Genomic DNA, 10,815 nt, shown 5'->3' on the forward strand with positions numbered 1-10,815 from the left:
CATTGTGGAATTCGTACAAGCTGGCTGCATGTTCCCTGGCCTCTCTCTGCGTTTCTTTAAGCACCTCCCCTGCAACAAGCGCCTCCTTTGGGAGAGACTGTTTCCTAATTCAACTGAGATTCACAGACCCAGGGCCCTTGTTAGGAAACGTCCTCAGGAAATGCTCTTGAAATAGGTGATTGTGCGTGTTCTAATATCCTGTTTCCACCTCTGTCTGGCCCTTTCTCTCTTTCCAAAAAAAATTTCCTACTTCTAGGAATCTTAAGATATAGTAGCCAATCAATACATGTATGTATTCATTTTCTCTGTCCCAAATGCCTCTTTTGGGTACAATTATGAGCAGATGCTTGTCCTGGGTAGTGAGGGTTGGGGGCGGGAGTGTCGAATTCAGAAGGAGGAGGCACATGGATCCTGGCCCTGCCCTCTGGAAGCTTTTAGACTCCGAAGGAATTTCAGGGGCACACCCAGGACTACACCAGACAGAGAGGGAAAATTAGTTTCAGCTGAGCATCAGGGCTAGCTCTAAGTGCTGGTGGGATGGGGAGGAAGGTAGGAGATGGGGGAATCAGTCCGGATGGGTTAGGAAAGCCTTCCTAGAAGTGGGGCAGCGCTTGTGGAATAGGGTTGGAGAGCTGGAGGGTCAAGACTGGACAGGAAGGGGTGAGGAGGGCATCCCTGGCAGGGCAAGTAACTTACACAGGCCAAAGGCTCCCCCTGTGGAGGGTAAGTGGGGAGGTGAGGAGCTGAGTCAGGAACGAGGTGACAGGCTTAAGGGTAGGGGAAGGTAGAATTAGGGAGGGGCTCTAACAGCTGGGTCAAAGAGTCTGGACTGAGTATAAACTATTGGAATAATTGCAGATTATTGCACAGGGAAAGGGTGTTTCTGAACATTGCATTGAGGAAGATGTTTCTCTTTATTGTTACAGGCTAGATTGCAAGTTGGCTTTCTCAGGATTCCCAATCATATGTTTGCTTTTCCTTCTGTAAGTATTCTATCTGCTTCTGTCTGAGTCATAAAATGTGATTATTAATTCCATATGTTTTGTTCTTCAGGTGGCTTCCCTGGTATCTCCATACTTCGCCTGTAGGTCCACTTTCACTCATCTTCAGTGAAAGCAGGAAGGGCCCAAGGACCACCCTGCATAACAAAGTTGAAGGAAACAGGAATGCTCAAAAGCACTGCCCATCTCCGACCCTGCCGTTCACAGCTTCCTCACCTGGGATTGTTGCTCAGCATCCATGGATGGACTTCAGAGACGTGTGTGACATTTTCCTGAGGTGAGCAGCCTCAGAGGGGTCTGTGATTCAAAAAATGTTAAGATCCACTGTTCTACTCTTTGTTGAGAGGTAAGTGGCTGAGGACGGTTCCCAAGACAGAGAAACGGGGTAGAAGCGTACTTAGTGACAGTTCCAGGAGCCTCCAAAGGCAGTTGAAGGAGATGGAAGGAGAAAGAGCAATTGGGAAAAGGGAAATAGGTTCAGGGGGAACTAATAGGAGGAGCGCCCCATTTTTCCTTTTCTTCCCCTTCTTTCTGGCTGCTCTGCCTTTTTGGCCTTGTTTGGCTTTTTCTGCCTTTCTTGACCCTCCAGCTCCCCAACCCTATTCTACAAGCTTTGCCCCACTTCTAGGAAGGCTTTCCTAACCCATCCGGACTGATTCCCCCATCTCCTACTTTCTTCCCCATCCCACCAGTACTTAGAGCTAGCCCTGATGCTCAGCTGAAACTAATTTTCCCTCTCTGTCTCATGTTGTCCTGGGTGTGCCCGTGAAATTCCTTCGGAGTCTAAAAGCTTTTTTGCACGCTCCATGTCCTGACAATTACAGGATTCTGATTCCTCTTCAGTTCAAATCTATTGAGCATCTGCCATCTATCAGACTTTCACTGCATTATCTCATGCAGTTCGTTTGCTGAACCTCAAGTGCACTGAATTGAGCCGGTCATCTCCCTCAACTCATGGCACGTTAGCATCATCGGTTCATGTAAGGCCCCTTTCAATTCATTCTGTTTTTCTCTTTCATCCTTCATCTCTATTCTCATTACCCCTCCTTATTGGAGGCACTCACTTTAGTGCATTTAATAAAAGCTCTCCCAACCCATGCTCTATATGTCTATTTAGATGTATTCATCCGTTCAACAAATGTGGAGTGCCGACTATGTGTCAGGCACAGTTGTAGGGGCTGGGAGTGCGGCCAGGAACAAAGCAAGAAAAAATTCCTGCCTTCATGGAGCTTACATTCTAGTGAACAAATAAACCATGAACAAATAAATAGGTAAAACATATAGTACCTTAAATAGTGATAAATGCTATGGAAAAAAAGCAGAGCAGGGGGATAAGGGTGTTGTGGGTGGTTGGGAGTGGATTGGAGCTTTATAAGGGGCAGTTAAGGATGGCCTTCCTAAAAAAGGTGCTATTTCACCAAATGCAGGTAAGGGAACAATCACGTGAATATCTGGCCAGGAATGTCCAGGCATAAGGGACAGCAAGTACAAAGATCCTGAGGTTGGATCTTGCCTGGTATGTTAGGGACCAGAATGGTCAGGAGGCCAGCGGCTAGAGTGAAATGAGTGAGAAGAGAGAGAAGCAGAAGACTGAAAAATGGTTGGGTCGGTGGCAAATGCTGGAGGACTTTGTAGGCCACTGTAAATACAGACTTTGGCTTATACTCTGAGTAAAAAAGAGAAGCCAGTGGGAGGTTTTGAGCAGAGGAATGAAATGATCTGTCTACTTTTTTCCCTTTTTTTTTTGAGGAAGATTAGCCCTGAGCTAACATCTGCCACCAATCCTCCTGTTTTTGCTGAGGAAGACTGGCCCTGAGCTAAGATCCGTGCCCATCTTCCTCTACTTTATTTGTGGGACACTGCCACAGCATGGCTTGCTAAACGGTGCATAGGTCTGTGCCTGGGATCTGAACCAGTGACCCCCAGGCCCCTGAAGCGGAGCACATGAACTTAACCGTTATGCCAGGGGGCTGGCCCCATGATCTGTACACTTTTAACAGATATATGTATATCCTTGAAAAGCATACAATGTTATTTTGGCTTTTTAAAAATGTACATTAATGGCCTTGTGCTATACACCTTAGCCTGCTCTTCTTCTCCCACTTAGCATATTTCTAAGCTCTCCCAGGCTGCTATACGTAAATCTACTTCACTGTTTCTGACTGCTGTGTAATATTCCATTGTGTGCATACAGCACATTTTATTTATATATTCCTCTAGTAATAGATGCTTGGGTTGCCTCCAACTTCTCACTACCACCAGCAGCGCTGTGATGAATGCCTTCATATGGGCCTCCTTAGCACCCAGGAGTTTCCTTGGCTGTATACCTAGGAGTGGGATTGCTGGGTCGGAGGGTGTGCTTACTTAATTCCACTAAGATTGTGCTTCAGGATGGCGGCCTCAGCTACATGCTCACCAGCAATGCACGATAGTGGGTAACTTCTCATTTAATTCTCATACTGATTCAGTAAGGTAAGTATTAGTGTTCCCATTTTGTGGATAAGGAAATTGAGGCTTAGAGAGATTAAGCAAATTATCTAAGTTTATATAGTCAAGTGGAAGAGCCAGGGCTCCAATCCAGAATTTTTGATATAATGTTTTTTGCTCTTACCACCGTAGTACCTGGTACCGCCTCTTCCAGAAACAAGATGCGGCATCCACAGGCAAAGACACTATTCTTCTTCTTTGTGCTATCTTCCTCTCCTAATTATTGCCTCCCTTCAGGTTGGCTGGACAGAAGACACAATTCTTGAGATTCAAGGAACTGCTAAAGGAGAACTGTGGCCCCCACTAGTCTGTGAGTCTAGTGAACTGGAATGTTGACACGTTATGATAAGTGGTGAGTGGGGTGAGCACAGGTGCTCCGAGAGTGCACAGAGAGGGCACCATCCAGCGGAAGAGTCAGGGAAGGCTTCCCGGGGAAGCAATTTCTGATCTGGGTATTGAAGATAAGTGGGAGTTAGCTGAGTGAAGGGGGCCAGAGAGCATTAGAGGAAGGAGACAGGGTGAGTCCAGAACTGCGCAGCTGGAGCAGGAACTGGGAAGGAGGCGAGGCTAGAGGATTAATCACGGGTCAGATTATGAAGAAAGGAAGCCCTGGCAAAAGAGTTTAGGTTTTATGCTGAGGGCGATGGGGGGCCACTGAAGGGTGTAAAGCCGGTTGGGGGAGGGGACGACATACAACTCCATCAGAATTATAGTGTAGAGGGATTCCACGAGTTAAGAATTGACTTCTTATCTATCTTGCCTGCTTGTGGGTAAATCATAGTGTTGGAACTGGTGAGTGGCAAATAAAGGAGTCTAGACAGACTCGTAGAGGGAAGGCCTGACCCGATAACCCGAGGGTTCCTTTTGATAATCTATAGAGAAGACTTCAATTTGGACTTCATCTTTCTGTCTTTCAAAACCTCTGACATTTCCTGAAATGCTCTCAAAACCAGAGCCTCAGTGGAGAGAAGAGTGTGTGGCTGCTTTCCCTGTTCCCCACTACTCGTTCCAGGGCGAGGCTGCGAATTGTTCATCTGAAGCCCTGCTCCCCGTGAGGAGGGGACCATTTGAATAGCAGCAGGGGGGTCGGGGAAGGAGGAACCGCATGCTGGGCTCGTTCATTAAGAAAATATATTTGGCATATTTAGACAATGGTTTGAGCGAGTTAAAAATAACTCCTCGTGAAAAATTAATAGGGAGCTATAAGTGAGTGTTTTAATACAAACTCACAGAGCAGGGCATGTTCTCCAGGCGGCTGGTGGTTGACATCACAGATGGTGCAGGGTGTTTATAGAGCATGGTGTGGCCAGCGAGGAGAGTTGTCTGTAGAAGTGAGCTCGCCTTCTCTCCCAGAACCCTGGGGAGAGAGGAGACAGGAGGCCTTGGTTTGGGTTGTGAGCTACTGAGCTGGGTGACTTATTTCTTCTCTCCCTACCCATCACACTCTCCTAACTGTGGACATAAAAATTGTAGTGAATTTTGCCTGGTTGCTTTGGGTGAGGTTTATTGAGTGTCAGAATTCATAAAAAGTCCTTTCTGGCTCTTTCCCTTTCTTAGTAATGGACCCCCGGTTGGCTGCTGCATCCATTTCTCCAGTGTTTCCTTACCCAGCAGCAAGTTGTTCTCACTCTTGCAGGTAGTTCTGCAGTCCTTGCCCCTGTCTCCCTCTTCCTCTCTTTTCACAGTACCCCAGTGTCCTACATGAGTAAAGTGAAGGGTTGGACTGTACGTTCTCTGCCACCACCAGAGCTAAATGGATAATGCAGAATGAGGGAAATGGGGACCAAAGTGACATCTGACCTTGGCTGGCTGCATTTGGGGGCTAAGGGTTTTAAGATTGGGGGGACCAATATTTGTATTTTAAACCCAGATGATATTTTAAAAATGGTTCTGTAATTGCAATGAGGCCCTCTAGGCCGTGAATTAATGTGTCATAACTCACGCCCAAGCACTGCGCAAACATCCCACGTGTGAATTATTACACAATAAATTCATGCCCTGTTGTGTCTTACAGCTTAATTAGTACATGAAGCTACATGAGTTGGACGAACCCAAATGGGATTATGTCATGTGGTGCGTAAAAAAGCAGAATGTTGGGAGATATTCGGCACTCTTTCGGGGGGAATGCAGGGTTGATTTTCCTATGACATCCTTTGGTGTCAGTTTCTATGATATTTGGGCTGCAACAGGTGACGTGTAACTTCTGAGCTTTGGTTGGTTGGTTGAATAATGGGTTCAGTAAATATTTACTGTGTGTCCTAGCCATTATGGAGGGATAGCACATATGAGATGAAATATGGCCCCTGCCCTTAAGGAGCTTTATTCCAATACTAGAGGTAAGGCATGGCCGCAACACACAGCAGAAAGTGAGAAGGGCCATAAGAAATACACAAAGAAAGTGTCTCGGGAGTTCAGAATGGGGGATGATCATTTTGGCTGGCACGGTGGTGAGGGTTGGTTGGTGAAATTGGAGAAAACTTTGTAGAGGAATGGCATCTGTGTTGGCTTTCTTCAGGGACAGATAGGATTTTGCCACACGTGAGGGGCCGGGAAAGATTCTAGGCAGAGAGAATAACGTTAGGAAAAGCACGGAAAGCAAAGCAGTGTTCAGAGCACACTGTGTATCTTGAGCCTTGGCTGAGTAAAGGGGCAATGTGCACAGGTGAAGTGGAGCCAGGGCTTTCCTACGAGCACAAGGAACTTTGGCTTTGCACCCACTACCCAAGGTGAAAATCCTTGGGGTTGGTTCTTCTACTTGGTGATATCTGTATTCTTGGACTTCAAAGTTTCTCTGCTACTGTCTGCTTTGGTAACCTGCTCAGAAAGTGCACAGCTGAGAGTCAGGTGTCCTCGGTTCTAGTCTTGTTTCTGCCACTAACTTGCAATGTGAACTTGAGCATGCTGCTCAGTTCCTTCAATGCTTTGCTTCCTCATCTGTAACATGAAAGGTGAGAACTGATCATTTCTAAAGCTCCACTTAGTTAAAAAAGTTTCCCCTGGTTCTTCTGCCCTCTTACTCTCTCAAATGTCTCTCTCCTGCAAGCTATCTGAACCTGCATCCTGCCCACTTTTCACTATAAACCATTGTTGGAGTGTTAGGGGTATTATAAATAACACCCTGTTTCCTCCCTCCTATGTTTGGAACCAATTGATAATGAAGACATAGAGATGAAGAGAAGGAAACAAAGCCTGCCTTCTGACACTTACCTTCCTTTAATAAAACACCTAGATTCAAATACCAAAGTTAATCCTTTCACAATGGGGACATCATGGGATTCCTTTCACAATGCATATATCAAATCACCATGATGTACACTTTAAATATCTTACAATTTTATATGTCAATTATACCTCAATAAGACTGAAATAAAACAAATAAAATTTCAAAGTTTTCTGTGTGTCTTTATTTTCTTTATTTCATTCCCTAGATTGTAGATCATAGTTAAGGAGAGTATCTTGTTCACTCCCTGACAGCATCCAGCTGGGTGCCAGGCACATAATGAGCATTTAATAAATATTTGTTTAATTGAATTGAGCCTTATTCATTTCTTTGGTACAAATGATTCTCCTTCCTTTTGGGCTAGCACTTTCTTACTCCTTTAAGATTGTCTTCCAGGAGACCTCTTTGATAAACAGCGTTTCTCCCCGTCCTTCCAGGGTCTAGAAGTGTACCTGGCTGCTTCTAACTTTGTCTTTGTTTCGCTACGCCCAAGTCATTGTAACTATCCTGTCTATTCCATCATAGTGGAATCTTGTTCAGGGCAAGGACTAGGTTCTCTCCTTCCTCTAGACCCAACAGTGAGAACAGTGTTGTTCATACAAAGAGCGACAAGGGATAATTCACCCCTGGGGCAGGAGAATGCCTGAAACGACCTCCCTCTGTACCTCTCCATCTATTCCCACGGAATTCGGGGAGGGGCAGGAAGTAGCAAAATTGATAAAAGGCCCAACCCACTCTACCTGACTCCAGGGAATCTCTGAAGACTAGACTGGCTCCAGCGTGGGCACAACAGGCATCTTTCCTGAAGCAATCAGAGTTTTATGCTTTGGCATAGAAGAAGCGCCAGTGTTTTTCTACTGTACTTATGTATGGGGCCTGCCTTGGGAGGGAGGGATGGGAAGGGGCTCTCTTACTTTCACAATCTCTGATATTTCCAGACAGGGAGTAGGTGACACCAGTGAAACCTACTAGAAGCAGGGTTACCCATGTACTTGCCAACACCTTTAGATGCTTTTTGAGAGGCTGGTGTAAGAACCTTATGAGAGCACCTAAGATTCTTTGGGGAGAGAGAACTCCCACCCAAAATAGGACTGAAATAGGAAGAAGCAGTAACTAGACAGGTATTGAGACATCATTACTTTGGAAGGAGCAGGTATGAGTGGAAACTGAGAAAGAGATTTTGGTCAAGAGACGCTTCCTGGAGGAGGATGCCTATGGAGCAATTTGGGAAATAAAAGGATAGGCAAGTTGGAAAAGAAATGGGACAGTGGGGCCGGTCCTGTGGTCTAGTGCTTAAGTTCAGCACACTCTGCTTTGGTGGCCTGGGTTCACAGGTTTGGATCCTGGGTGCAGACCTACACCACTCCTTGGCCTTGCTGTGGTGGTGACCCACACATATAATAGAGGAAGATTGTCACAGATGTTAGCTCAAGGCTAATCTTCCTCAGGAAAAAAAAAAGAGACAGAAATTCTAGGCTATTTGGACCTTTAGAATAGTGGAAGAATGAGACTCTTATGAGGATATGTTTTCTCACATTTGAAGCGGGATTTATGAGCCAGGTTTGTACTGTGTATTGTGCCCTGGAGGGAGATTTCGGAACAGGAAGGTATGAGAGATGATTCTCATTGCCATTTGGAGGATAGATAGACAGATGGAGATGGATAGATGGACTTTTCTTGGGAGACTCTTGTAGAAACTGCTCCAGTCATGTAAATCCTTGCTTTTCAAAGTCTGGTCCATGGACCAGTAGCATGGGTGTCACCTGGGAGCTTGTTAGCAATGCAGAGTCTTAGGCTCCAACTGAGACCTATTGAAGCAGAATCTGCATTTTTAACCAGCTCCCAAGTGGTTTGTATGCTTTTTTCAGGTTTCATCTAAGCACTGGCCTTAGATGATTGATGACAGCTGTCTGGCCTTGGAGGAGCACTATGGAAGAAGGGTCTGAGAACTTTGGAATTCAGGGCACAAGAAGAGGGGCCTAGATTGGGGAATTGAATTTTGGGAAGAGGGAGAAGTGTAGCCCCGGCTTACCTCCTTGTCTCCAGGCCTCCCACACCAGTCGCTGTGCCAGGGCTTGGCACTCTGCCCACCTCAGGTAAATGTCTGCCACTCCCACACCGGAGTCTGCCTGGTCCTTGGGGGCTCCCCTGGAGCAACATTGCGTGAATTGGGATTGCTGCCAATTTGGCTTTGTCTACTTCATATGGATGCACTGAAAGGGACTGGGGAGGTCATATTAGTCATGCCCCTGCCTTAGGGTTGTACTGTCTCTTAACCAAATGGGTGGCAATTTGATCATACTAATTGAGGAGGCTACGGGGGTTGGAGAAATTGAAATAGGAGTTCTTAACTATCTGTAATAGAAATTAGGATATCTTCATCTTTCACAGGCTTAAGGAGAGACCAGATGACTGGATAAGGGGTCATAATCTGGCAGGGACCAAATTAAGGCTTTTTAAAGGAACTTTTGATGATTTTTAGCCAGCTAATGACAAATAAAATATACGAGATACAGAATTCCAGAGACCTGGGGTGATAAGCCATGGAAAAAAGTTACGAAAATGGAAAAAGTTCTGGGCTGAGAACTTCTCTGAAGCTTTTGAGGGTTTATGTACTTCATCCCCAACAAGAATGAGTGACAAGGAGAGGTCAATATTTAAGGAAAACAGGTTGAGACTGAACACGAGGAAACATTTTCTGAGGTTAGAGGGATGACTGAGGGAGGAGAAATGGGAGGACAAAGACTCTCTGGCCGCACACATGGGTGTATGAGTTTGGTGGAGTTTGGATGCCTCGGAAGGGCTCCTGCCCTGAAACAGGGAAACGAACTCTCAAATATTTTCTATCTCAAGGATTCTCTAGTCAGCTCCTTAAATGAAAGGCTGGGGAGGCTGTGTGGGGTATGACAGGTGGTGAGGTGAAGGGACGATGAATGATGGAAGAAAAACCAAATCTCGTTAGAGCACTGAAATCATTGCTAAAAATTTCAAAACAGGGCTTGGGTTTAGGAGAATAAGTTGCACTTTAGGTCTCAAATAAGAGTTTTAGGTTTCCATTTGTTTTCACTCTACATGTATTTATGTTGTCTCATTAATGACATTTTAAAAACTCCTAAGGGAAAAGAACATCTTTTTAATTTGTTACTTCTTTGTATCTCCAATGCTTAAAAAGTGATGAGGATAGTAATAGCTACCGTTTGTTGAAAATATGCCCTGTCCTTTGCTCTAAGCGTGGATAAAAGTCTTCTAATTTAATACTATAGTTCCATGAGGTGAGTATTACTTATCCTCATTTTACAGACGATGAAACTAAGGCTCAGAGAGGTTAAGCAATTTGTGCAAAGTAAGGAGTGGAGCTAGGATTTGTATCAGCTCTGAGGAAAGGTCGTGCTGCTCACTCCTGAGCTGAACTCTGCACAGAGCAGTGGCTCAGTCAAGGACAGATGATCCTTGAAAGTTGATGGCGTATTTAGAAGTGATTGAAAGACAGCGAATAATTCCAAATGGTGAATAATGAGAAAACAATTTCTATTTGTTCTTCAGAATGTAGTCAGAGACACACTTAGTGACACATGCAAGCTTATACTCAGACATTCCCTCATTCACCTTCACTGGGCTCCACCCTGCAGTCAGGAGCTCGGGAAGGGGAAGAGGCTGAGAATGTTATATTCATAGAGCAACTCTTTGAGAGTCATTTGTGTACGCATACTATGTGGGCATATGTGTTTGCATTTGACTGGAAATAGGCGCCAAGTAGTGGGGCATGCTTATCTCAATAGGTCTATAAACATGAATATATTTGTTGGACTTCTCGTGTGTGTGTGTGCATGCACACGCATGGACATCCTGAAGGAGTTAAACCAGCTGTGGGGAACTGGCTGCCTTCTACCCCTGCCCCTGGTTGATGTGTTTGTACCAAACCCTGATATTTATTTTTCATCGCCTCTCAAGGGAACCTCAATGAGTTTTCTTTCTGGAAAGTTTATGGCTAAGATGCTGGGCTGCTTTGGGGCCCCTATAAATCTGCTATAATCAGAGGAGGTTTGCAGAGAAAGAGAAACAGCAGCCGCAAGGCAATCCCCTCCTGTGTTTTACTTTCTAGCCTCA

At 45.3% G+C, this 10,815-nt stretch overlaps 1 long non-coding RNA gene across 2 annotated transcripts; it reads left to right on the top strand.

The window, feature by feature from the left end:
* Positions 1–456: 456 nt before the first annotated feature.
* On the top strand, positions 457–6,879 carry LOC139041582 (uncharacterized). 2 transcript variants are annotated; one of them, XR_011497021.1, is made up of 7 exons: positions 457–549; positions 927–983; positions 1,054–1,278; positions 3,726–3,798; positions 5,046–5,124; positions 5,503–5,561; positions 6,649–6,879. It is a non-coding gene; the product is annotated as an uncharacterized lncRNA (long non-coding RNA). The 2 variants fall into 2 exon arrangements; XR_011497022.1 differs by having other exon boundaries at positions 475–723; positions 3,726–3,840.
* The last annotated feature ends 3,936 nt before the right edge of the window (positions 6,880–10,815 follow it).

This window comes from Equus asinus, chromosome 22, assembly GCF_041296235.1.
Source record: "Equus asinus isolate D_3611 breed Donkey chromosome 22, EquAss-T2T_v2, whole genome shotgun sequence".
NCBI classification, from domain to species: Eukaryota; Metazoa; Chordata; class Mammalia; order Perissodactyla; family Equidae; genus Equus; species Equus asinus.